General features: G+C 46.8%; 1 protein-coding gene across 4 annotated transcripts in view; it reads left to right on the top strand.

Annotated features, from left to right (window-relative positions):
* Nucleotides 1-22,500, top strand: part of Chd9 (chromodomain helicase DNA binding protein 9) — a 227,019-nt gene that overhangs the window by 30,656 nt on the left and 173,863 nt on the right. The window contains exon 1 of one of the 4 annotated variants that reach the window (XM_031340820.1): nt 15,262-15,587. The exons of the other annotated variants lie outside the window; for them this stretch is intronic. The gene's annotated coding sequence lies outside the window, so the exon portion shown is untranslated. Of the gene's footprint in view, nt 1-15,261; nt 15,588-22,500 lie in introns of those variants that run through there. 4 annotated transcript variants of the gene reach the window in all.

A 22,500-nucleotide genomic window follows, 5' to 3' on the forward strand; every position in this document is an offset into this window, starting at 1 on the left:
GAAAGAAAGAAAGAAAGAAAGAAAGAAAGAAAGAAAGAAAGAAAGAAAGAAATGAAGGAAGAAGGAAAGATAGAGCTGGGTAGTGGTGGTACACGCCTTTAATCCCAGCACTTGAGAGGCAGAGGCAGGCAGGTCTCTATGAGTTCAAGGCCAGCCTGGTCTACATAGTGAGTTCCAGGATAGCCAGGGCTACACAGAGAAACCCTGTCTTGGAAAAAAAAAAAAGGAAAAGAAAAGAAAAAAGATAGACAGATGATAGACAGGTAGACAGATATAGACAGATAGACAGATTGATAGATGATACATACATACATACATACATGCAAACATACATAGATTCCCTTCTTAGATATATCTATGTCCAGTTGTCAAAACCCAACCAGCACACTGCATTTGCTGAGAGCACTTCGTTTCTAGTCCCTACTGCAGTCCTCTGTCTTTTATATCCCTTCCCTCCCTCTTCCCCTAGAGCATTTATATGGCCTACTGGATCCCTAAGGGCATCTGAGGCCTCTTGACCTCTGTCTGGGAGGAATACCTTCTGTCCCTAAGGCCCCTGGTGCTTGTATATCCTGTCTTCCATCCCCCACCCCACACACACACAGCTGATGTGTCTGGCCTTGTAGTACAGAGAGCTGGCTCTCTCTTCTTTGAGAGGAAAGTTGCCATTAGCTAAAGAAGCAGAAGGCCACAGGGTAAGAAGCAGGCAAGGACTTGCCCCTAGCTGCCCAAATGGCACACACCCACTTCAGCAGTAACCTTCTGGGATCCGTGCCCATGCCTTGCCTCCCTCCCCCCCCCAAACACACTTTCATTAGTGATTTTCAAAGGGGAAGTTTCAGCCAGCCAGAAGGGAGCAGATGGCTGGGCCTCAGGCCTCCTGCAGCGTGAATGATTTGGGGGAGTCAAGGCTTTCCCCATAGTGAGTTCCTCAGGTTCTCCCAACCCCCATACACCTCCATCTCTCAGGCTTATTGAGTTGAAGCTCCTGTCAGTCACCCTGGTGACTGACAACTGTTCTCCTTGCCCTCCTTTCACAAACAGGGAAGCTGGAACAGAGCTAAAAGGGGGGCTTTTTTCAAGCACTTTGGGAAAGAGTGAGCAATGGAAAAAGGAAATTGGGAGCTTTGGGGAGTTTACAGCAGCCCAGTGCTGGAGTTTGAAATAGGAGCTGGGAATCCATATGTTTGGGAAAGGAAAGAACGGAGCAGCCACACGCACAGAGCTTCAAGGGTATGTGCGGAAATAGTTATGGGAAAGGGGGCAGGGAAGCCCACGTGGGTCTCCCTTTATCAGACCCAGATGTTCAGGCAGCAGCTCTCAAGATGCCTGTGAAAGGGTCCAGAGCCTGCTGGGCTGGACTGTGTTTTCTTAACTACCAAGGAGCACGTGAAATCAGTGGCTGGGCGCTTTCCACTGTGCACTCAATGACTCCCTGGGGTCCCGCTGGGGTCTGTGCCATACCAATTAAGTGGAGACCTTGCTGCCTAGGAGCAGAGCTTAGAAGTGGATAGTATGGGCTCCCAGGGTAATGACATGGTCCCTAGCAACCACAGGCTGCTGAAACTGCCTCAGTTGCCTCTTGCCTCCAACTTACCTTGTAATTGGAATTGGGAACCCAAGGTTCAACTCAATTCTGTGTTACATCAATGGTCTAGCCTCTCTGAGCTTCAGTTTCGCTGTTTTTAAAGTGTGTGTGTGTGTGTGTGTGTGTGTGTGTGTGTGTGTGTGTGTATGTGTGTATGAGGGGGGCCTGTGTCTGTATGTATCTGTATCACTTGTGAGGTATATATAAAATATGTGTGAGAAAGGCTCTTTATAATAAATAAACATGGTATTAAAAGTATTCATCATAGGAGGTCACAGTGACCTGTAGTTGCAGTTTTGGGGGAGACCAAAGCAGGAGTCACTGAGCTCAGGAATCTGAGGCCAGCCTGGGCTCCTATCCCCAAACTTAAATCAGATGGCTCAGTGGTTATGAACATTGCTTGTTCCTCCAGAGTACCGATTTGATTCCTAGCACCCACGTGATGGTTCACAACTGTCTATAATTCCATTTCCAGGGGAACTAATACCCAGTCTGGCCTCCATGTGGTACACAGAGATATTTGCAAACAAAGCACCCAAATACATAAATAATTATATTTTTAAAAAAATCTTAAATTATTTGGAGATGGATATACATGGTGGCGCATGCTTTTAATCCCAGCACTCAGGAGGCAGAGTGAGTATGAGTGGGAGGCCAGCCTGGTCTACAAAGTGAGTTCTAGGATAGCCAATACAGAGAAACCCTGTCTCAAAAGAAAATTTAAAGTATTTGGTACATCTTAAAAATCTACACAGGCTATAGGGCCAGTGAAATGGTACAGCTGGTAAAAGGCCCTTGCCACCAAACCTGACAACCAGAGTCAAATCCCCTGAACCCACAGGATGAAAGGAGTGAACCAATTCCCCCAAAATTGCCCTCTGATCTTCTCTCTCTCACAGAGAGAGGGGTGGGGGGAGGGAGAGGGAGAGGGAAAGGGAGAGAGAGACACCAAATAAAATAATAAATAAATAAATAAATAAATAAATGGAATTTAGTTATCAGATTATCAAACATGTTTAAGTATGCTGAACATATAATTTAGCTTTGGCAATCATTAACATGTCCACTTCATCAGTGTCTCTGCCCACTTCCTTCCTTTATCTCTGGGTTGTTTTGAAGCAACTCCCTAATATTCTATTGTTTTATCCCATTTTTTTCAAAGTCATATGGCTGAGTTGCATCCTTAACCAGCTGAAACCCTCCCAGTTCTTGGATGTCCCTTTTCGAACACTTTCCTCCTTATACAGTGACATGACTCCTGTCCCTACCATTTACCTAGTACCCTAACTCTTTACTGCAAGATTGTCATGACCCAGGACCCAGGATGGCAGCCCTCGGAGGCCTGAGAAGTGTTTGTATTTTATCAAGCTAAATTATCTCCTAAGGAAGAAGTGATGCTCTGACAGTCAGACACTGAAGTGTCTGTCCCTGACAGAACAGAAGGCGTTGGGCCAGCCACGAACCTCCCAGCCTTTGACATCAAGAATAAGCCTTCTGTGATTGAGGGAGGCCCTTCACCGACTTGGGCTTGACATCCAAGGAGATGGTACATGGTACTGGGAACACCAGCACTGTATCCTCATCTGTAACTGCAGGGGAACCAGGGCTCTGTTCTCCAAGCAAGTTTTCTACCACTGAACTCGAGTGTTTGACTGAGCTAAGGTGGAAACTCCAGCCACTTTCTAAGGTGCCAGAAGATGGGAGACCAGGTTCAAATCCCATCTCTACTGCATAGAGCACATATCTTCTCGGTGTCTTAGTTCCTCTAATTCCCAGTTGTTGAATAGATTATACAGTAACCAGACATGGTAGTGCATACCAGTAATTCCAGGACTTAGAAGGCAGAGGAAAGAAAAATCTTAAGTTTAAGGCTAGCCTCAGCTAGGTTGTAACTTTGGGCCAGCATGGGCTACATGAGACCTGGACTCAAAAATGAAAGAGAAGAATCTCTGATGAGGGTTGAGTTGGTGATCTGATCTAGGGGTATAACAACGTGTCTTTGGGAGTTGTTTTGTTGCTATGTTTCTTTTTTCTTTCTTTTTTTTTTCCTCTTTTTTTGGTTTTTTTCAGACAGGGTTTCTCTGTGTAGCCCTGGCTGTCCTGGTACTCATTCTGTAGACCAGGCTGGCCTCGAACTCAGAAATCCACCTGTCTCTGCCTCCCAAGTGCTGGGATTAAAGGCGTGCGCCACCACCGCCCAGCCTTGCTATGTTTCTTTAACAGAATAATAATAGTAAGTTTTCCCCTTGAACCTATGATCTATCTAGTGGCTTTTAGCCACTTCAGCATTGTCAGGTAGGGGTTCCATGACATGGAGTGGGCCTTGAGTCCAATCACAGCCTTTGTACACCACTGCATCAATGCATCTTCCAAGCCAGTTGCTGTTACAGGTCACAGGGTTTGTAGCTGGTGATAGTTATGATTGCGTTCTTCCCTCTTCCTGACACAGTGAACGATAGTGCTTCTAGTTGAACACCAGCTCAATTTCCCAATGTTCTATGACATAAATTATGTCTTCAGCAGCAGAGAGATTACCATCAGATTACAGAGAGTGACCAATAGCCTTGTCAATAGGCTACAATGTTTTAGAGGGAAGTTTATGGAACCCCTTTGGCCAATGACTCCGTAACCCCAGACCTGGCACTGAAGGTTTTACCTGGATGGGTAAGAAGTCTTGTTGGGGCATTCTCTCAATCATTATATGGTGACTCCATTTTCATGTATGTATATATTTTAAGAAGCTTTTCAAAAGTTTCCACTCGGATTTTCCTTTTCTTCTTCTTTTTTTTTAAGATTTATTTATTATTATATCTAAGTACACTGTAGCTGTCTTCAGATACACGAAAAGAGGGTGTCAGATCTCATTATGGATGGTTGTGAGCCACCATGTAGTTGCTGGGATTTGAACTCAGGACCTTCAGAAGAACAGTTGGTGCTCTTACCCGCTGAGCCATCTCTCCAGCCCTCCACTTGGATTCTCAAATGTCCTTTCGTGTTAGTTGTCCCTCCTCATATTGCCTTCTGCCTTCTTTACCCTCCCCAAAACCCCTTTCCTTTTTTTAAAAAAAGAAGCCTCAACAATTTCTCCCCAGGCCCCAACTGCAGCTATGTAAGTCTGCCTGCATTCCCGAAAAGCATGCTTTTCTGAACACATTGGGTTCTCCCAGCATCTCAGGCTTCCTTATTCTTTCTCTAAACCCTCCCTCCCCGACATGTGTGTACTTGCCTGCCATGTGTCTCAGCTCCATGGCATAGAGCTTTGCCCTTTTCTTTTCCACACTCTTCCTCTGGGTAGCTGCTGGGGATCATGGCTGGCCTGCCCTCAGGGTTTTTTGTGCTAATAAAATTGTTCTTGAACTCCCCCCAAAATAATAAAAAATAAAGGGTTAAGATGGTAATGAACAGGATTCTTTTGGTAGCAAGTGATAGAAAATTCAACACAAAATGTCTTTGAGCAAAATGTGTCAGCAGGGAGCTCGTTTTAAGAAGGGGCATCGAGGCAGGCATGGTGGCCCATGCCTTCAATCCTAGTACTTAAGAGGCAGAAGAGGCTAGCCTGGTCTACACAGTGAGTTCCAGGACAGCCAGTACTATATAGAAAGACCCTGCCTAAGAAGGAAGGCAAGAAAGGCGAGAGAGAGAGAGAGAGAGAGAGAGAGAGAGAGAGAGAGAGAGAGAGAGAGAGGAAAAAGAGGAAAAGGACATTTTGGTGGATTACTTACTTAGTGTTTCTGAGATTCCCAGGTTCTATTCAAAACAAAACAAACCTTCCATGGATGGATGGATTCTGGGTTCAGATGTTTAATGAGAACTTGAATTCTTATTTTTATTTTCTTGTCTACTAATTTTAGTCTTGGGCAACTGTAATAAGATGACAGCATTGGTTTTAGTATATGTACCCTTTCAGGTTTCAAATACAAAGGGGTTTTCTTTCCCAAGAGACCTAAAGAAAGGCTCATTGACCATGCTTGGATCCCATGACCTTCCTGGTGATCAACAAAAATGAAACCCCTTTAATGTATGTTGGTTAGGTTTACTGGCCTGGACTGAGAGATGGGGTTGTGGGGGGTGGGATGGGTGTGTAGGTGTATAGATGTGTTACAGTTTAAATGTCCCTTCCAAAACTCATGTTTATTTTATTTATTCTTTTTATTTATTTATTTATTGTGGTTCTGGGAATGAAACTTAGGACTTCGTTCCTTGTGGGGAAGTTCACTGCCACAGCTGCATACCCGTTTTCAGCTTGTTGAAGTTTAGTTGCTGCTGTAACCCTTTTGAGAGGTAGGGCTTTGAAGAGGCGATTAGGGCTCTGCCCTCCTAGTGGATTATCAAGGGAGTGGATTAGGCATGGAGGGGTAGGGCTTGGTCTGATGACTTCTTTCATTTTAGCACTCAGGAGGCGAAGGTGGGTAGATCTCTGTAAGTTCAAAGCCACCAGCGGAGTCTACATGGTGAGTTCAAGGCCAGCCTGGTCTACATAATATCTGAAGCAAGCATCAGCCCAGCCAGGGTAAGATTCTATCTCAAAAAAAAAAAAAAAAAGTGACTTTAATGGGGTTTTCCTATCTCCCCTGCACTTCTCTGCCCAGCAGTGATCTTACCCACAGCACAGAGGCCCTTCCCCAAATCAGGAGCCAAACAAACAGACATAAATAACTTTCCTATTGTTTATAAGCTACCTACTGTATGGCACTCTGTTACCAGGATAGCTATCAGAATGCAGTTGGCAAAGCGGGAGATGCCTAGTAGCTAGCTCCTCATGAAACACTCTTCTCTATCACCTTTGGCCTTGTCACTATTTCACTCTGCTTGGTGTTTCAAAGCTGTGTCGCCCTGGTTGGCCTGGTCCTCATTCCCTCTTTCATCCTTTCTAATGGTGACACAGAGAGATGTGCCAAGGAGCCCAGCTAGTGGTTAGTCACATGGCATTGCTGTGACAAATGCGTGACAAAAACAGCTGAAAGGAAGGTTCTTTTATCAATTATTTTTGACTTGTGGTACCGAGAATTGAACCTAGGGCCTCACACATGCTAGGTAAGAGCTTTACCACCTAGATCCAACCCGGAGTCCAGGAAGCATTTGTTTTGTGCATAAGTTATAGTTCATAGTCAGTTACCTCCATGGCTATTGGCCTGATGGTGAAGGAGATTGCTCACCTCGAGGAGACCAGAAAGCAGACAGACAGGCAGGAAGGGGTCAAGGCCAAGATAGAACTTTGGAAGCACTTTCCCTGGGCTCTCTTGCTGAAGCCGGCACCACTTCCCCACAGTTCCATACCCTCACTACATCAAGGTATTGTGGGGAGGGGAAGGGACATTGCAAACAGAACAAGCATACACACTTGTAGGTCCCCTTCTCTCTCCCTCTCTCCCTCCCCCCCCATGCCCCACTGATTATCAAGTCTGTTGAAATTTTGAATCCATCAGTGGATTTAACAATTGATTACACACACCCATCGTAATCCAATTGTCCCTGGAAATGCCCTCACACTGACTGGGAGCTGGGCTTCATTCGTCTGCCAGGTGTTCCTCTATTCAGGCAAGTTGATACTAAAACTTACCCCTCACGGGCATGGAGCCCTCTGATCCTCTGATGCATCCTACCAGCCAGCCCAGTCTTCCATTTTACAGGAAGGAACTCAGAGCACAGATCTGTCATACAGAGGACAGTGGGGACCTAGCCAGCAGTCACCCAGATGTGGCAAGGGAAAGAACTAGTGTATAGGCAGGACACTTGTCACCCCAGAAACACTCCCCTCATGACTGGCTCCTTTTATTCCAAGTACTGAATTTGGTTTTCCTTGTGGAGTCGGGGAAGGGCTTGCCAAACAAAACAAGCAAACAGGCCGTGGTGTGGTGGTACTCACTTGTAGGCCTAAGTGTACTCTTGTAGAAGAAGCAGAGGGATCGTGAGTTTCTAAGGAGGCTCTGTCCAAAAGAACACAAAAGAGGGGGAGGAGACAGTGTTGCCTTCTGCTTTCTCCCAGGAGAACATTGTCCTGAAGCCAAGAGCATCCTTTGCCAGAAGGTGGGAGATTAGATGGAGGTGGTTTGCACAGAGCTTAAAACATCCTCCCAAGTATGTTTGAAATCTCCAAAGAACCTTTCAGAAAAGCTAGCATCCCTCCAGGTTCTGAACACATAGAGAAAGAAGACGAAGGGATGGGAGCAAGCCAAAATACACCTCAATGACCACTAACCTAGCGTGGAGAAGGGAGCATATTGTGAGTGCAAAATTCGGCTCTTAGACGAGCCTGGGAGAAGGATGAAGCTGAGATCGTTCCAGAGGCTCCCCAAGTTCTCCAGTCAGAGAAACTCTTCAACTGCCATATATAGGAAGTTGAGTCTAGGGAAACCCCTTTATCGTGGGAATATCAGAAGCAATGGGCAGTGGCTATAGTAGGTTGATAATCTTTCTGCCCATTATTAAGATGGGAACGGGAGGTGGGAAGGGCTCAAGGATGTTCATCCGTCCCACATCTGGGTGGGTGGGAAGGCAGGCAAGGCTCAGGGAAGACTGACTGTTTTTGTGTCCAGTTCAGTTCCTAGCAGGTGGCCTTGCTTTCTTCCAGGCATGAAGCCCAGGGCCCCAGAGTACTGCTCAGCTTGTGTGCTGCTCTTCTCTCCAGCTGTAAAAATTCAGGAGACTGTGGGTGGAGAGCCGCTTTCTGGTTTCTTGGCTGCTTCCCAGTCTGTGTTCTCCTACTTGGGGGGTAGGGGGAACGGCAGACTTCCTTTTCACGGTGGTGAGTGCCACCCCGTCCCAACCCCCATGCCCTGTTCCTGCAGAGCCTGGCTCAAAGTTCAAAGCTGAGATGGCTCTGTTGAGTAATTCAGGGACACTGCCCGCCCCGCCTGCCGTGTAAGGGGTGAGTCGCACTCCTACACGGGCATTTGCTGAGCATCTGTTGCCCTGGGCTTTGTGGTGTACAGCCTGGGAACAGACTACCACCCCGGCCGACCGCACTGGGCCTGCGCTTCCTTCCTTTTCTGCTGCCCCTGGGCTCTCTGGGTCTCACACACAACTCTGTGCCGGGCAGGTTTCAGATCCACTCCCAGGCCACTTGGCGTCGACTGCATCTGGATTCACACCAACCCCTTCCTCCTGGGGGTTCAGAGTGTTCTTGGAAGGGAGCCTGGGAAGGGAAAGGCCTTCCCCAGCATTCCCCAGCCAGGGGTTGGCTGACAGCACAGAGTGAAGCTGCCAGGAGCTCTGTAGTCAGACGGGGATGAGTTCAAATCCCTGGGTGACCTTGGCAGAGCTGCTCTCTCTCCACATCAGTTTCCTCACGTCTAAAAAATGTGACAGTAACAAGACCCGCCTCCTGGGACCGTCATGGGAATTTGACAGACGGAGATGCTAATTGGCCCACACAGCCCCTGCATCTGGCCAGTGGGAGTGGTTTGAGAACTGGTCCCCTTGATCTTCGCGGAGCAATTCTTGCTTCCCAGGGGTGTGGTCACAGGGAAGAGAGTGAAGATGACCTCCTCTGCCCCTCACGCGTCCCAGACCCACCATCGTGTTTCTAACCTGACCAGGATTCAGTTCCGAACAAGGAATCTTGCTTCCGGTCTCTTAGAGCTCCTTTACCTTGTGTGCTGGCACTTTGAAGGCCTCAAATGCTTGGAACCAATAAGTATGGGGGTGAAGAAGCTGGGGAGTCTGGCCCATAGTTTGTTCGGGAAGGTTTCCTGAGCAGTCATCTCTGCTCCTCCGTTCTCTCTCCCTCCCTCCTGTTGTTCTCCCTCACTTGATTTCTTCTTCCCTCCCTCCCCGTTTTCCTCTTTTTCCAGAACCCAATCCCCCCTCCCCACCTCGGCCCCGTCCGCTAAATGGAGGTTGCATCCTTTTTCTTTCCTTGTAATATCCAAGCTGCTAGACCATCCCTTGAGAGCCCTTCACCCAGCTCAGAGAGCGATTCCTCTTTCAAATTGAGTCTGTCCCCTGACTCATTCATTAAAATGCATAGGGCATGTGAGCAAACTGCATAATGACTCTGCTGAGGAAGGCTGAGAGGCAGGCAGAGCTGCCAACCGCCCAGGCAAATACTTGCCCCCAGCTGCGAATCAGGCTCATTGGCTGTCATGCCCCAGGAAGGTTGGGGGCCCGCCGTTCATCTCCAGTAAACCAGCCAAGCCCTGGAGAGCTGCAGCCTGGCTCAGGCTGTCGTCTTGGAAGCTGTGTTGCTGGGGAGAGTCCAGCCTGTGACCTTTTCTCAACCTTCCTCCACCCCCACTTCACTTCGTGTTTCATCCATTCATTAATTTATTTTAGAAACAGTGTCTAGTTTTATGGCACAAGCTGGTCTTGAACTCAAGATTCTCCTGTCTTAGCTCCTGAGTTACACGTGTGCGTACATCATTAAGTATATATTTTTAAAATATTTACTTCTTTCAGTTATGTGCATTCGTGTCTCTGGGTGTGTGTGTGTGTGCGCGTGTGCGTGTGCGTGTGTGTGTGTGTGTGTGTGCAGGTGTCTATAGAGACCAGTTTGATTCCCTGGAGCCAAAGTCACTGGTGGTTTTGAGACACACAATGTGGATGCTGGGAGCCAAACTCCAGTGATCTATGGTAGTAGTGGATATTTTTTAACCATTGAGCCATTTCTCCAGTCCCTTAGATAATATATTTCAATAACATAAGTAATATATAATGCATTCTTTTTATTGTTGTTTTGGTACTAGTAAGAACATGTTTTCTTTTATTTTAAATTTTATTTTATGTGTATTTATGCATTTATGTCTGTGCACCAAGTGGACACAGGGCCCAAGGGGCCAGAAGGTGTTAGATCTCCTGGAAACTGGAATCGCAGAAAGGTGTGAGCTGCCATGTGGGTCCTGGGAACCAAAGCCAGGTTCTCTGAAAGAGCAGCCAGTGCTCTTAACCCCCGAACCATCTCTCCAGCCTGAGAGTACATGCTCTTATCATGAAAAGACAAACAGCAGTGGAGCTGGTAGGCTGGCTTACTGGATAAAGGTCCTTGCTGCCAAGGCTTGCAGCCTGATTTTGATTCCCAGAACTCAGAGAATAGAAGTAGAAAACCAACGCCCACATGTTGACCTCTGACCTCCACCCAGGTACACACAGGCATTTATATAGACACAGTTCTCAGCAAGTCAGTCAGCACATACCTGGCTCTCTCCTCAGCTCCCTTTCCACACATCCCTGTGCCTAACAGATACCTCGCATCTACCCACGAAGGCAACCCTCCTCCCCCTCACACACACCGTGAATCTCATTCTTTGAAAAGTGACTCCTTACTGGCTTTCTTAGAAAGCAAGCAGGCCAAACAGACTGCTTCCTGCATGCAGATTAAAATTAGTTTCCCAAGGCTTGTGCCCTTTCATTCTGTAGGCTTCCTATGAGGAAGATACCAAAATCCAGCGTTTCTTGTGGCTTCCTTGGGCACCAGGCCCACATGTGATCCACTTTTAGTTCTACTTTTGGATAGTAACCTCTTTACTTGGCTGCGTGACCCTGGGAAAAATCACAGACTTCTCTGAATTGCAGAATGGGACTGATAACTATAGCATTTTCCTCATTGAGTTGTTGTTAAGGGCTAATATGGGATTATCCATAGAAGGCCTAATCACAGTCCTTGGCAAGATGCAGTATCATCATCGTCGTCATCACCACCACCACCACCACCACCATCATCATTCTTCTCTATTTATTAAGTGCCTACTAACCTTGATCCTGGGGGTGAAGCAATGAAGGAATTAGGCAAGGCATCGAAGAGTTTCTGTTCTAATAGAGGTGTATGGCACTTGTGGTTTTATTTATAGTTGTTTGTTTGTTTTGTTGGTTGGCTGGTTTGGGGTTTTTGAGACAGGTTGTCTTTGTATAGTCCTTACTTTTTAGCTCTTTAGACCAGGCTGGCCTTAATTGCACAGAAACTTGCCTCTGCCTGAAGGCCTGTGCCACCGTGTGTGCGTGCACCTTGGGTTTTAATGAGCATTTGTTGCTTGCCATGTGTCACATGATTCTCTTTGATGTGTTTTACTTAATAATGGGCAATATGCTTGCTATTGTTGTACAGATAGGAAGTAGAGTTTCCACAATTAAACTGAGGGAAGCAGTTAGACGACGCTGACCAGGGGGTCTTCCTGGCTCCAGTACTCTCAAGACAGACACTGAGGATTGTCGTGGGTGCAGAGGAATACAGAAGAAGCAGCTCCCAGAGCCACTCGAGCCAGAGCCCAGCAGAATCAAAAGATGTGCCTTGCTTGCCTCAGAACTCATCTTGCCCATGAAGACTATCCATTGGCAAGAACTGTCAATAGGATCCTGTGGCTGGTGCTAACTTTGTGGGTCTGGAGGAACTTCTCTTGTAGAGAGAACCGGGGGCAGTGTCACAACAGTAGGCAGCTGGCTCCCTGAGAACTCTGCCCCCTGGACTGACCAGAACAGGAGAGAAAATGGCTAGGGCCACAGGCTCTGTAGCCACTGCATTATTCTTCACGGTTCCAGCTGGAGAGAGTCTCACTGCCCATACCAGCAAACCCCTCGGCAGTGCCAAGCAGGACGAGACTGACCCTGGCCGAGAGTGCCACTCAGAGGAAATGAAAGTCCTTCCCCGGGAGGAAGTGGCCTGGGCAAGTCTAGCAAAGGCCATGGTCAGATGCTGTCAAGAGCCAAGCACTGTAAAGAGAGCAGTGTCCTGGGCATGACCAGGCTAAGGGTTTCCTGACCCATTGCAGTAAGACTCACCCTCCTCCCTGACCCCAGGAGACAATTCGGAAGCTTCATGGCATTTTGTAACTGATGAAGGACCAGCAGCTTCTCCATCACTAGGGTCATGTTTACCCAGTTCTGGAGATACACAGTCCCTGCCCCCATTCTACTTTTTTTTTTTCTTACCTTTCTTGGTCCTTCAAGCCAATTCCAAGAGTAAGGTGTTCTTTCTGTTGTTGCTGGGGTTTTTTTATTTGTTTTTTTTTTTTCCTGATTCATTTTTATTGAACTCAAATGCTGGGGGGCGAGGGTGATGTTCATCATCTCTGACTCTTGACAGCCTTCCATTTTGGGTTGAGCCTTGAATCATTCATGTCAGATCATTTGGCTTTGCTTGTGTTTAATCTATCTGCTTGGAATCTACTGAGCCCACTGCAGATTCCCCCACCCCCACCCCAACCTGTCCTCCCCCTCCACCACCTTGCCTTTCCCACCCATCCTTGATCTTGCTATTCCTTTGCTTTTATTTCATACATTTCCCTAAAACAAATAGTTTTTTTTTCTCACTTCAAAGAACACCCTGCTACATGTAGCCTTCCAGAACCTGCATGCAGCTTTCTGGAACAATCAGCCTTCAGGAACGTACTGCTCCCCTTATAGGTTGGTAGCCTTCACGCATGCTGTTGGGTATAGTTGTGCTCTGAAGTTTGTTTCTGCAGCTGTATTGCTGTTCTTCGCCTCGTGTTCCATGCATAGTTCCCCTCCTATCCGTTGGACAATTGGTCTGTTACCAGCTTTCCGTCACACTGAATGAGGTGATCTGGACCTCTTTATACAGGCCCTCTGGAGAAACTATGAATTTATCCATTTACAATTCCAACAGCCATGACCTGGTTGACCCGTATTCCTTCATTGCCGGATAGTCTTCCCGACTGGAAGGATGCTAAAGGGAAGGAAACTCGCTGTGTTCACTTGGAGCTTATGGACTGTCCAAAGAAGTTTTACAGTTGTTGGTAGTTCAGTGGGGTCCTTGAGGATGGAAGGAAGCACAGTTTACCTCTGAAGTCTCTCCCAGTTAGCACAGCGTTATCTTATTTAACCTGATTTCCCATTATCCACTATAGTGCCTGGTAGCTCATTATCATCATAAAAACAAGAATAACACGGTAGTTATAGATAACATTTATTCAGCTCACTGAGTGCCAGGTACTATGTTAAACAACACCTCTTCTTCTATGATTATAATATCGCTCCCCCATTCATAACCCCTGAAGGTAGGTTCCATGCCACTTCACACTTTGAAGACTCTGCCCCAGAATCACAGAGGGAGAGAATGGTGACGTCGGAGTCTACACCTGACACTGGAGCTCTTCATACCATAGCACAGCTGCCCAGGAAATTCCTTTTTCAAATGTTTAGTTAAGTTTTCTTTATTTATTTTTAATTTATCCAGGGACAGGGTTTTATCATGTAGCCTTGGCTGCCTTGGAATTATGTAGACCAGGCTGGCTTCAAACTTATAGATCTGCCTGCCCCCGTCTCCCAAATGCTGGTATCGAAGGCATGCACTTCTATGCCTGACTAACTTTTTTTGTGTGTGTATGTATATGTGTCTGTGTGTGTGCATGTATGTGGCAGGGTGCATGTGAAGACAAGAAGAAGGCATCAAATCCCCTGTAGCTGGATAAAGGTGAGTGCCAGGAACTGAACTCAGCTCCTCTGCAGGAGCAGCAGGTTGCTCTTAACTCCAGAGGCCTCTCTCCAGCTCTCCCCCAGCTCCCCAGTAAATTCTTTAATGAAGTTTCTTCTGTCAGTAACCATAGGATATGCCGAATGCCTTTGGCTCTTTTTACTTTATAACTCATCAATTATGTTTTAAATTTACCCATGTTTTGCTTACAAACAAAGCTTAAAGGAATTTTAATATTTTCAAATGTAACTCATGTAAGTCATAATTAGTTACGATTTCTCAGTAATCATTGTGCTGACTTGAGAACTCCCCTGAGAGAGAACTAACCTACAGATTGTTCTCAAATATCAGGAGGGGTTCAAAATTCTTTATCAAAAAAAAAAAATGCCCATGCCCTGTTACCATTTTTTTTTCTGGTATTATTCACATTTACTACCCCTAACCCATCATCTAGGTAACATATTATTGTGTCTAGTACTGACCTGTGTAACTCTGTCATACCATGTTGATTTACGAATCCCATGTATTCATGATGTCTGGCACACAGACAGCCCCGAAAAGTGTTTGTGGGATGTCTGAAACCAAGAATGAATGAATAAATGAAACGAACGGGAAACCGAACAATTCGTGAAGTTTGTTTTAGTACTCGGATTTTGTGCTTTTGGTGATGCAGGTTTTTAATCCCAGCACTTGGGAGGCAGAGGCAGGTCGATTTCTGAGTTCGAGGCCAGCCTGGTCTACAGAAGTGAGTTCCAGGACAGCCATGGCTACACAGAGAAACCCTGTCTCGAAAAAAAAAATTTCTTTTTTTTTTTAGCCATCTAGGTTTTCATATTTCAAACATTCCTTTAGATTGGTCAAGAAGCTGAGAAGCCTAAGATTTTGTACCTATTGTACCTAAAAGACAAAACGGTCATAACCTGGACACCCAAAGCAATGCTTTATGATCTTTTATCTCTTATAAAGCAACAATGGACGGCCTGCTTCATCAAGTATAGACTCTGGCGAAGAAGCAGAACGCCTTTGTTTTCTAAACAAACAAACAAACAGACAAAAACAAAAAACAAAACCAAAAAACCACCTCTTGGCAGCTTGCATATAGCTGGCTGGATCAGCCTTAGCTATCCCAACTCAAGGCACCCATTACATACACAAAGCATCTGATATTTGTGTAACAGGTCCTTAACCCCTGGTGGTGGAGTTTACTGCCGAAGGGGCGGTGGGTGGTGCACTAGATAGATGCAGAACTCAGGAACTTCCCTCCCAGTGAAACACAGTCTGTGGCTCAGTTCTCAAAGCTGGGCCAAACAAGTAATTATAGCTTCCCTCTGTGGTGTGCAGGGCAGAAGGCTGATTTAATAAAGGAAGCCTGCTGTCTGTCTCCAGCCTGCCTGTGACTCATGGAACCCCGGAGTCCCGGCAGCACTACCCGAAGAGAGTGATGAGCGGCTGGGGGTGGGAGGTAAAGGGGTAGCCAGCTCAGCTAGCCAGAGCCCCAAGAATAAGGAAACTCCCCGCTCGGCGGGTAGGAGCCAGCAGCTGGAGCCAGAGGAAGTGAGGCTGGGACAGAGCAAGCAGCTGCTGCTTCTCCCCGGAAAGAAGGCTCCTGCCATGTGGACATCTACAATAAAATGGGTTAGTGGTTTTTTATATTCAAAATCGGGGCGGAGGGGGCACGATCAGATTGCCTCTGTTAGGGGTGGCTGCCTCTGTGTGATATGCCAGTGGCCTTGGTTTCTCTGGAGGTCTGGGTGGATGGAGTCTGGATTGATCCTGGATGTTAATTTGGTTTCCCACTTTGGCAGGGAGGTGGCTAATGAGGTGTTCACAGCCGCAGAGACAGTGGGAGGCGGGTGGTTTTAGCTGCTCGTGGGCTGACAGCTGCTCTGGAGAGGATTTGGATGCCACCTCGGATAGGGTCACCACAGGTCATCTTATCCTTCCTATGGTCTCCAGCAGCTTCTTCCTCCTTTGCTGACAATCAGCCAGACGGGCAACTTGACCTCCTCTTTCTCCGGCTGGCCCCTGCCGGCAGGGAGATTCCAGAGCCATCCCTCCCTCCCCATCCTTCCCGCTGAGTCACCACACCTCCGGGTCAGGTGATCCTCCCCTGGGCCCTTCCGAGAGCACCTTGACCTATATTCCGAACTCCATGACGGTAGATTGTAATTGTCCCGAGACAAGGCCCGCCAGGCAGCGGGCATGGTGCCCTGGCAGCCCCGGCTGCAGACAGACGCCCCGGGCAGCGGGAGGGGCGCTCCCTCCCCGGGAGCGCCTGGAAATGGAAAGTTAAGAGGCTGGAAGCTGTGTGCAGGCGGGTGGCAGAGGAGGGTGGTGGCAAGCTGAGTCAGCTGGGAAAGCCGACAGCTAGCCACTGGGAGCTGCAGGCTCACCCCCGCCTCCCCGAACCCCTCTCTCTGAGCGATGCCAGCTCAAGGCCAGGCTTTGCTGTGAGGAGGTTAAGTCGTGCGGGACAAACGCCATTGTGGCGACAGGACCGCCCACCCAAAGGGGAGAAGTGTGTTAAGATGCCAATAACGGGGACAAACCTTGATGATTCATCTGGTCAGTCAGCCTAGGAAAGCACACCCAGGGAGCAAGATCTCATCCCTACGTTACCCACAGAATGGCCTCTACTTATCTTGTGTATGGGTCCTTTGTGCAGTCCTGTGCAGTCTTTGTGTCCTCTGAAAGAGAGTGCGATGGGGGTGCTGTGGGAAAAGGGACTAAGAGAAGAGTCAAAGTCAAACTTGAAGCCCTGTCCCTGGGCATAGTGCCTGAAAAAGGTGACTGCTAGCCAAAGATCACAGTCCCCATTGAGTTGGAAAGAGCTCTGAATTCAGAGGCATTCTTAAAAACCTCCCTTTAATAGCCAGCAGTACTGTGTGTGACTTTACAGAGTTAAGTCCATCATCAGTCCAGTGGGGATCTTAGTAGACCGCTTCCACTGAATTACAGCATCCACATGAAATCTGATAACTTGAGTAAGGTTTATTCATTACATATAATGGTGTGTACCTGAGCCAGCACTTGGTGGTACAGGGCGGGAATCTCAGGTAACTGGTAGGCTGAGGCAGGGTGATCAAAACTTCAAGGCCAGTCTGGACAACTTAGTGAGACCTTTTGTTCAAAATAAAAAGCAAAATAAATAAGTGTCTTAGTTAGGGTTTCTATTTCTGCACAAACATCATGACCAAGAAGCAAGTTGGGGAGGAAAGGGTTTATTCAGCTTACTTCCATATTGCTGTTTATCACCAAGGAAGTCAGGACTGGAACTCAAGCAGGTCAGGAAGCAGGAGCTGATGCAGAGGCCATGGAGGGATGTTCCTTACTGGCTTGCTTCCCCTGGCTTGTTCAGCCTGCTCTCTTATAGAACCCAAGACTTCCAGCCCAGGGATGGCACCATCCACAAGGGGCCCTACCCCCTTGATCACTAGTTGAGAAAATGCCCCACAGCTGGGTCTTATGGAGGCACTTCCTCAACTGTAGCTCCCTTCTCTGTGATAACTCCAGCCTGTGTCAAGTTGACACACAAAACCAGCCAGTACAATAAATAAGAAAGAAAATAAATAAATAAAATGAGGAAGGGCCGGAGAGTTGGCTAAGAGGGTAAGCATTGGCTGCTTTTCCTGAGGACCCAGATTGGATTTCTAGTAACCATTTACATTACTTCATTTCCAAAGGAGCCTCTTCAGGCCTCCGGGATACCAAGGTACATGCACAAGGCATAGACATACCTATAGACAAAATGCCCAACACATAAACCAACAAAAGTAAATAAGTAAATAATAAAAGGCAAAGAGCTGAGATCCAGGTATGGTGAATTGCACCTATAACCCCAGTACTTGGGAATTAGAGTCAGGGGAATCAGAAATTCACAGTAATCCCCAGCTACATAGAGAATCTGAGGATAGCCAGGGCTGCATGAAACTGTCTCAGGAAGGGATAGGGGAGGGAACAAGAGATGGAGTCACCTCTGGCTTCAGGGTTATCTACCATACAAGCAGACGGCCATACAAGTTACTTACACATTGTTTTATTCCCTTATCTAAGAAAGGTTGCCTGGCCCGGCAGTGGTGGCACACGACTTTAATCCAGCACTTGGGAGGCAGAGGCAGGCGAATTTCTGAGTTAGAGGCCAACCTGGTCTACAGAGTGAGTTCCAGGGTTCCAGGACAGCCAGGGCTATGCAGAGAAGCCCTGTCTCGAAAAACAAACAAACAAACAAACAGAAAGAAAGGTTGTATCCTAGTTTAGGTAAAAGCCTGCCGATAAAGCACTTTCGAATGTTGCTTTGGTTTGCCTCTTCCCTCCAAGGCCCAAAGCCAGGATCTCATGATCCCCAGTAAGCTCTCTACCACCAAGCAACGCTCTTAGCCCAAACACAATTTTCATTTATATCTAGACAAAGTTTTGTGTAGCTCAGGCTGAGCTTGAACTCTCAATGAGGGAGACCTTGCACTTCCTACCTCTAATTCTCCAGTGCCGGGGTTACAAGCACAAAAAGTGGGGTAACACCACAATACCTGGTTTATAACATGTTCAGGACCAGACCCAGGGTTCCTTGCATGCTAAGGCAGCACTCTTAGCAACTAAACTATACCCCCAGCGTCTAGCTTCTTTTTTTTAAAAGATATATTCATTTTTCTTTTAGTATCTGAATGTTCTGCCTACATATATATGCATATATGCACATATATGCATATATATATAGCATGTTTGGTGCCTAAGGGGGTCAGAAGAGGGTATCAGATCTCCTGGAACTGGAGTTACAGATGGTTGTGAGCCACCCATGTACATCCCGGAACTTAAACCCTCCCTGATCCTCTGCAAGAGCAGCAAGACTCTTAGCCACTGAGGCACCTTTCCATTTTGAAGTATGGATGGGAATTTAGAAAGTCACTGCCTCAAACACAGTGTATGCTGGATAGTTACATGGATTGAAATGATGACGGGAGGAAAACAGACAACATATTAGGACACGATGCCAGAAGCTCGGGGCCCTTCAGCTGCATGTCTTCTTTCTAAGATCACAGTTTATCATCATTGTTGTCGTCGTCGTCATCATCATTATCATCATCATCATCACCATCATCATCATCATCATCATTTAGTTTAAAAATTACTGGGCTGGTGAGATAGCTCAGGGAGTGTCTAAAAGAGTTAGGATTCTAGTGCCATGATAAAATACCACAACCGAAAGCAGTTTGGGGAAAAAGGGGTTTGTTTCATCTGTTTGTTTGTTTGTTTGTTTTTCAAGACAGAGTTTCTCTGTGCAACCCTGGCTGTCATTCACAGAGATCCCCTTGCCTCTGTTTCCCAAGTGCTGGGATTAAAGGTGTGCACCACCACTGCCCGGCTGGTTAATTTTATTGCACATCACGGAAGGCAGTCAGGGCAGCTCCTGGAGGCAGGAACTTTGAGGCAGGAGCTGAAGCAGGGGCCCTGGAAGAATGCTATTTTGCCCCTTGCTGCTTATTCAGCCTGGCATCCGGGACAGCCAGCCCAGGAGTGGTATCGCCGGGCCCTGAGGGAATGCACCCTCCCACATCAGTCACCAGTCAAGAAAACACCCCATAGACTTGTCCACAGGCCAGTCCGTCAGGGTCATCTTCTCAGCTGAGGTTTCTTCTTCCCAATGACTGTGGCTTGTGTCAAGCAGACATAGAAGCCAGTCAGTGTGGTAGCTCTAGAGGGCTGGTGCTAAGACTGATGACCTCAGCTTGATCCCTGGGACCCAGATAGTAAGAGAAGAAAAACGACTCCCAAAAGTAGTCCTCCAACCTCCACCCCCACCGTTTACTCAAAATAAATAAATAGTAAATAGCCTAAATGTTAATTTAACTTAAATAATTTAGTATAATAATTATGCAAATTTAATATAAAAATGAAAAAATTTCAGGGGAATGCAGGGCCTTATACATCCTAAGTAGGTAAGTGACTGTTCTATCACTGGCATGAAACCTAAAGTTGGCTTGTTTGGTTTTGGACATAGGATCTTGCCCATATAAGTGGCAGCTGGTACTATGAAACCCAACAGTCCCATCTTCTCAGGTCCTGGGATTATGGGGATAGGTGGGCATCATCAGCAATAATCCCTGTCTGTTATATAATTCTTTATATCCTTTCCTGAATCTGGTCCCCCGTATAGTCTATACTTCATACCTCACCAAGACACCCCATCCTTATTGGAGAGTCATGCACAACAATGCCAATGCTAGGGGTTTAGGGGCCGTGATATTTTCTCATTACCTTCATCCTGCCTTCCTGGTGTGACATTTGTGTGTGCAGGCCAGGCAAGGACAACATCCTAAAGAATGAAAGCTTGGAGGGGGTGGGGTTCAAGAATCTGTGGAACTGTTAGGCACATGCCAATGGGCTTCTAGAGTGTACTCTGCTACCATAGGGCTCTGTAGTTTCCAGCTGGTCTGGATCTGGCTGACGCTGGCTGCAGAACAATGGAGAAGTGGTGGTTTCTAATTCGGAGCTGCCAATCATCCCAGCTGGTCTTCACTGATGCAGTGCATAATTTCTGCTTTGTTATCTTGGTTTGGGTTTCCATGGCTGTAAAGAGACACCATGACCAAGGCAACTCTTACATAGGACAATGTTTAATTGGGTCTAGCTTACTGGTTCTGAGATTCCATCCATCTTCATCATGGTGGAAAGCATGGCGTTGTTCAGGCAAGCATGGTGCTGGAGGAGCTGAGTTTTATGTCTTGTTCTGAAGGTTGTCTCAGGCAGCTAGGAGGAAAGTCTCCAAACTCACCCCCACACTGATACACCTTCTCCAACAAAGCCACACCTCCTCTAACAAGGCCACACCCACCCAGCAAGGCCACACCCACTCCAACAAGGCCACACCCACTCCAACAAGGCCACACCCACTCCAACAAGGCCACATTCACTCCAATAAGGCCACACTTCCTAATAGTTCCCCTCCCTGGGTCAAGTATTCAAACCACCACTCTTGTTAGCTTTTACATATTTTTTGTCCAGCCTCCCACATGCCTTGCAAACGCAGAACCACAGTAGCTAGGCTAGCTCTTCATTTAATTTATTAAAGCTTAGTTTGTCTGCATGTAGGATAAGTGGCAGGTGATTTTAGGCCTGTTTCTTAAGTTTCGTGATTGAAGGGACCGAAACCACCCTTCAGCTGTGGGTTCCCATTTCTGAGTCTTCTGCCGCTGATGATGTTGATACCAAACGCCATTGTTTCCACTATTATTCATTTTTGTTTTGTTTTTAGAAAGATTCTCTCTGTGTTGCCCTGGCTGTCCTGGAATTCCATATTTAGAACAGGATGGCCTTAAATTCATGGAGGTCATCCCACCTGTGCCTCCTGAGTGAGGAATTAAAGACCGGTGTCACTACGCTGGGCCAAATGTTTTACTTTTAAAACAGTTTATTTTTAATTTTGTTTTTTTGGGACAGGTTGTAGCCCTGGCTTTCCTGGAACTTGCTCTGTAGACCAGGCTGGCCTCAAACTCACAGAGATCCACTTGTCTCTTCCTCCCCAGTGCTGGGATTAAATGCAAATGCCTACCTTGGTCTTGTACCTTGGGTTAACTCAGCCTCCTGAGATCTGGGGTTACAGGCATGCATTACCAGGCATGACACCATGCAATTCCAGTGAATGCTGAGCAGTAGCACATGCCTGTAACCCTAGCATTCGGAAACTGAGGCAAGAGAATCAAAAGTCTGATGCCAGTATGGGCGACATGGTGAGACTGTCTCCAAACACCCTAAGGGATAAGGGCAAAACTTGGCAACATACTTATCCAGCATGAGGAAAGAAGGAAAAGAAGGGCCCGTAAGACAGAAAGAGTGTGAAGTGAAGTGTGGATGGCCTCACTCAAGCAGGATGACCAAGGCTCAGGGAAGGGAAAGCTGGCTTGGGAGTTCTTCCCTGAGCACAGCTTGTTGTTTAACTGTTCTTCCTTAATTCTCAAAGCGTCTTATAGCTAGCTAGTGTTAGCCCCACATTTTCAGTTGGACAGATAAGGCTAGGGGACCTGCTAAATTACCCAGCAGACGAGGAGGTAGGACTGGAGAATTCTGATCTCTTTGGTCTGAATGATTTTATTTACGCTTCTGATCACAGGGTGTGATGGCTCTTGGTTATGATCCTAGCACTTGGGAGGCTCACATAGGAGAATCATAGCGGTTCTCTATGAGTTCAAGGCCTGCCTGGTCTACATAGTGTGTTTCAGGACAGCCAGAGTTGTGTAGAAAGACCTTGTCTCAAAACGCCAAAAATAAATAAATAAGATAAAAATTAATTTTTATTTATTTTGAATAGGAATCATATTTGCTTGTGTTGCTTTAAAATTTGAAAAGATGACAGGAAGATATCTCCCCAGGCCCCCTCAATTTACCTAGGGCTACTTTTTGCAAGCAGACAATCATTTGTTGTTGTTGTTGTTGTTGTTTACAGTTTATAAATTCAATTAAAATATCATTCACCTTCCTCATCCTCCAACCCTCCTTAGGCCTGCCTCTCAAAATCAGGTCATCTTTTTTTCTTTCTTTATTATTGTTATGTGTG

This window comes from Mastomys coucha, unplaced genomic scaffold (assembly GCF_008632895.1).
Source record: "Mastomys coucha isolate ucsf_1 unplaced genomic scaffold, UCSF_Mcou_1 pScaffold22, whole genome shotgun sequence".
NCBI lineage: Eukaryota > Metazoa > Chordata > Mammalia > Rodentia > Muridae > Mastomys > Mastomys coucha.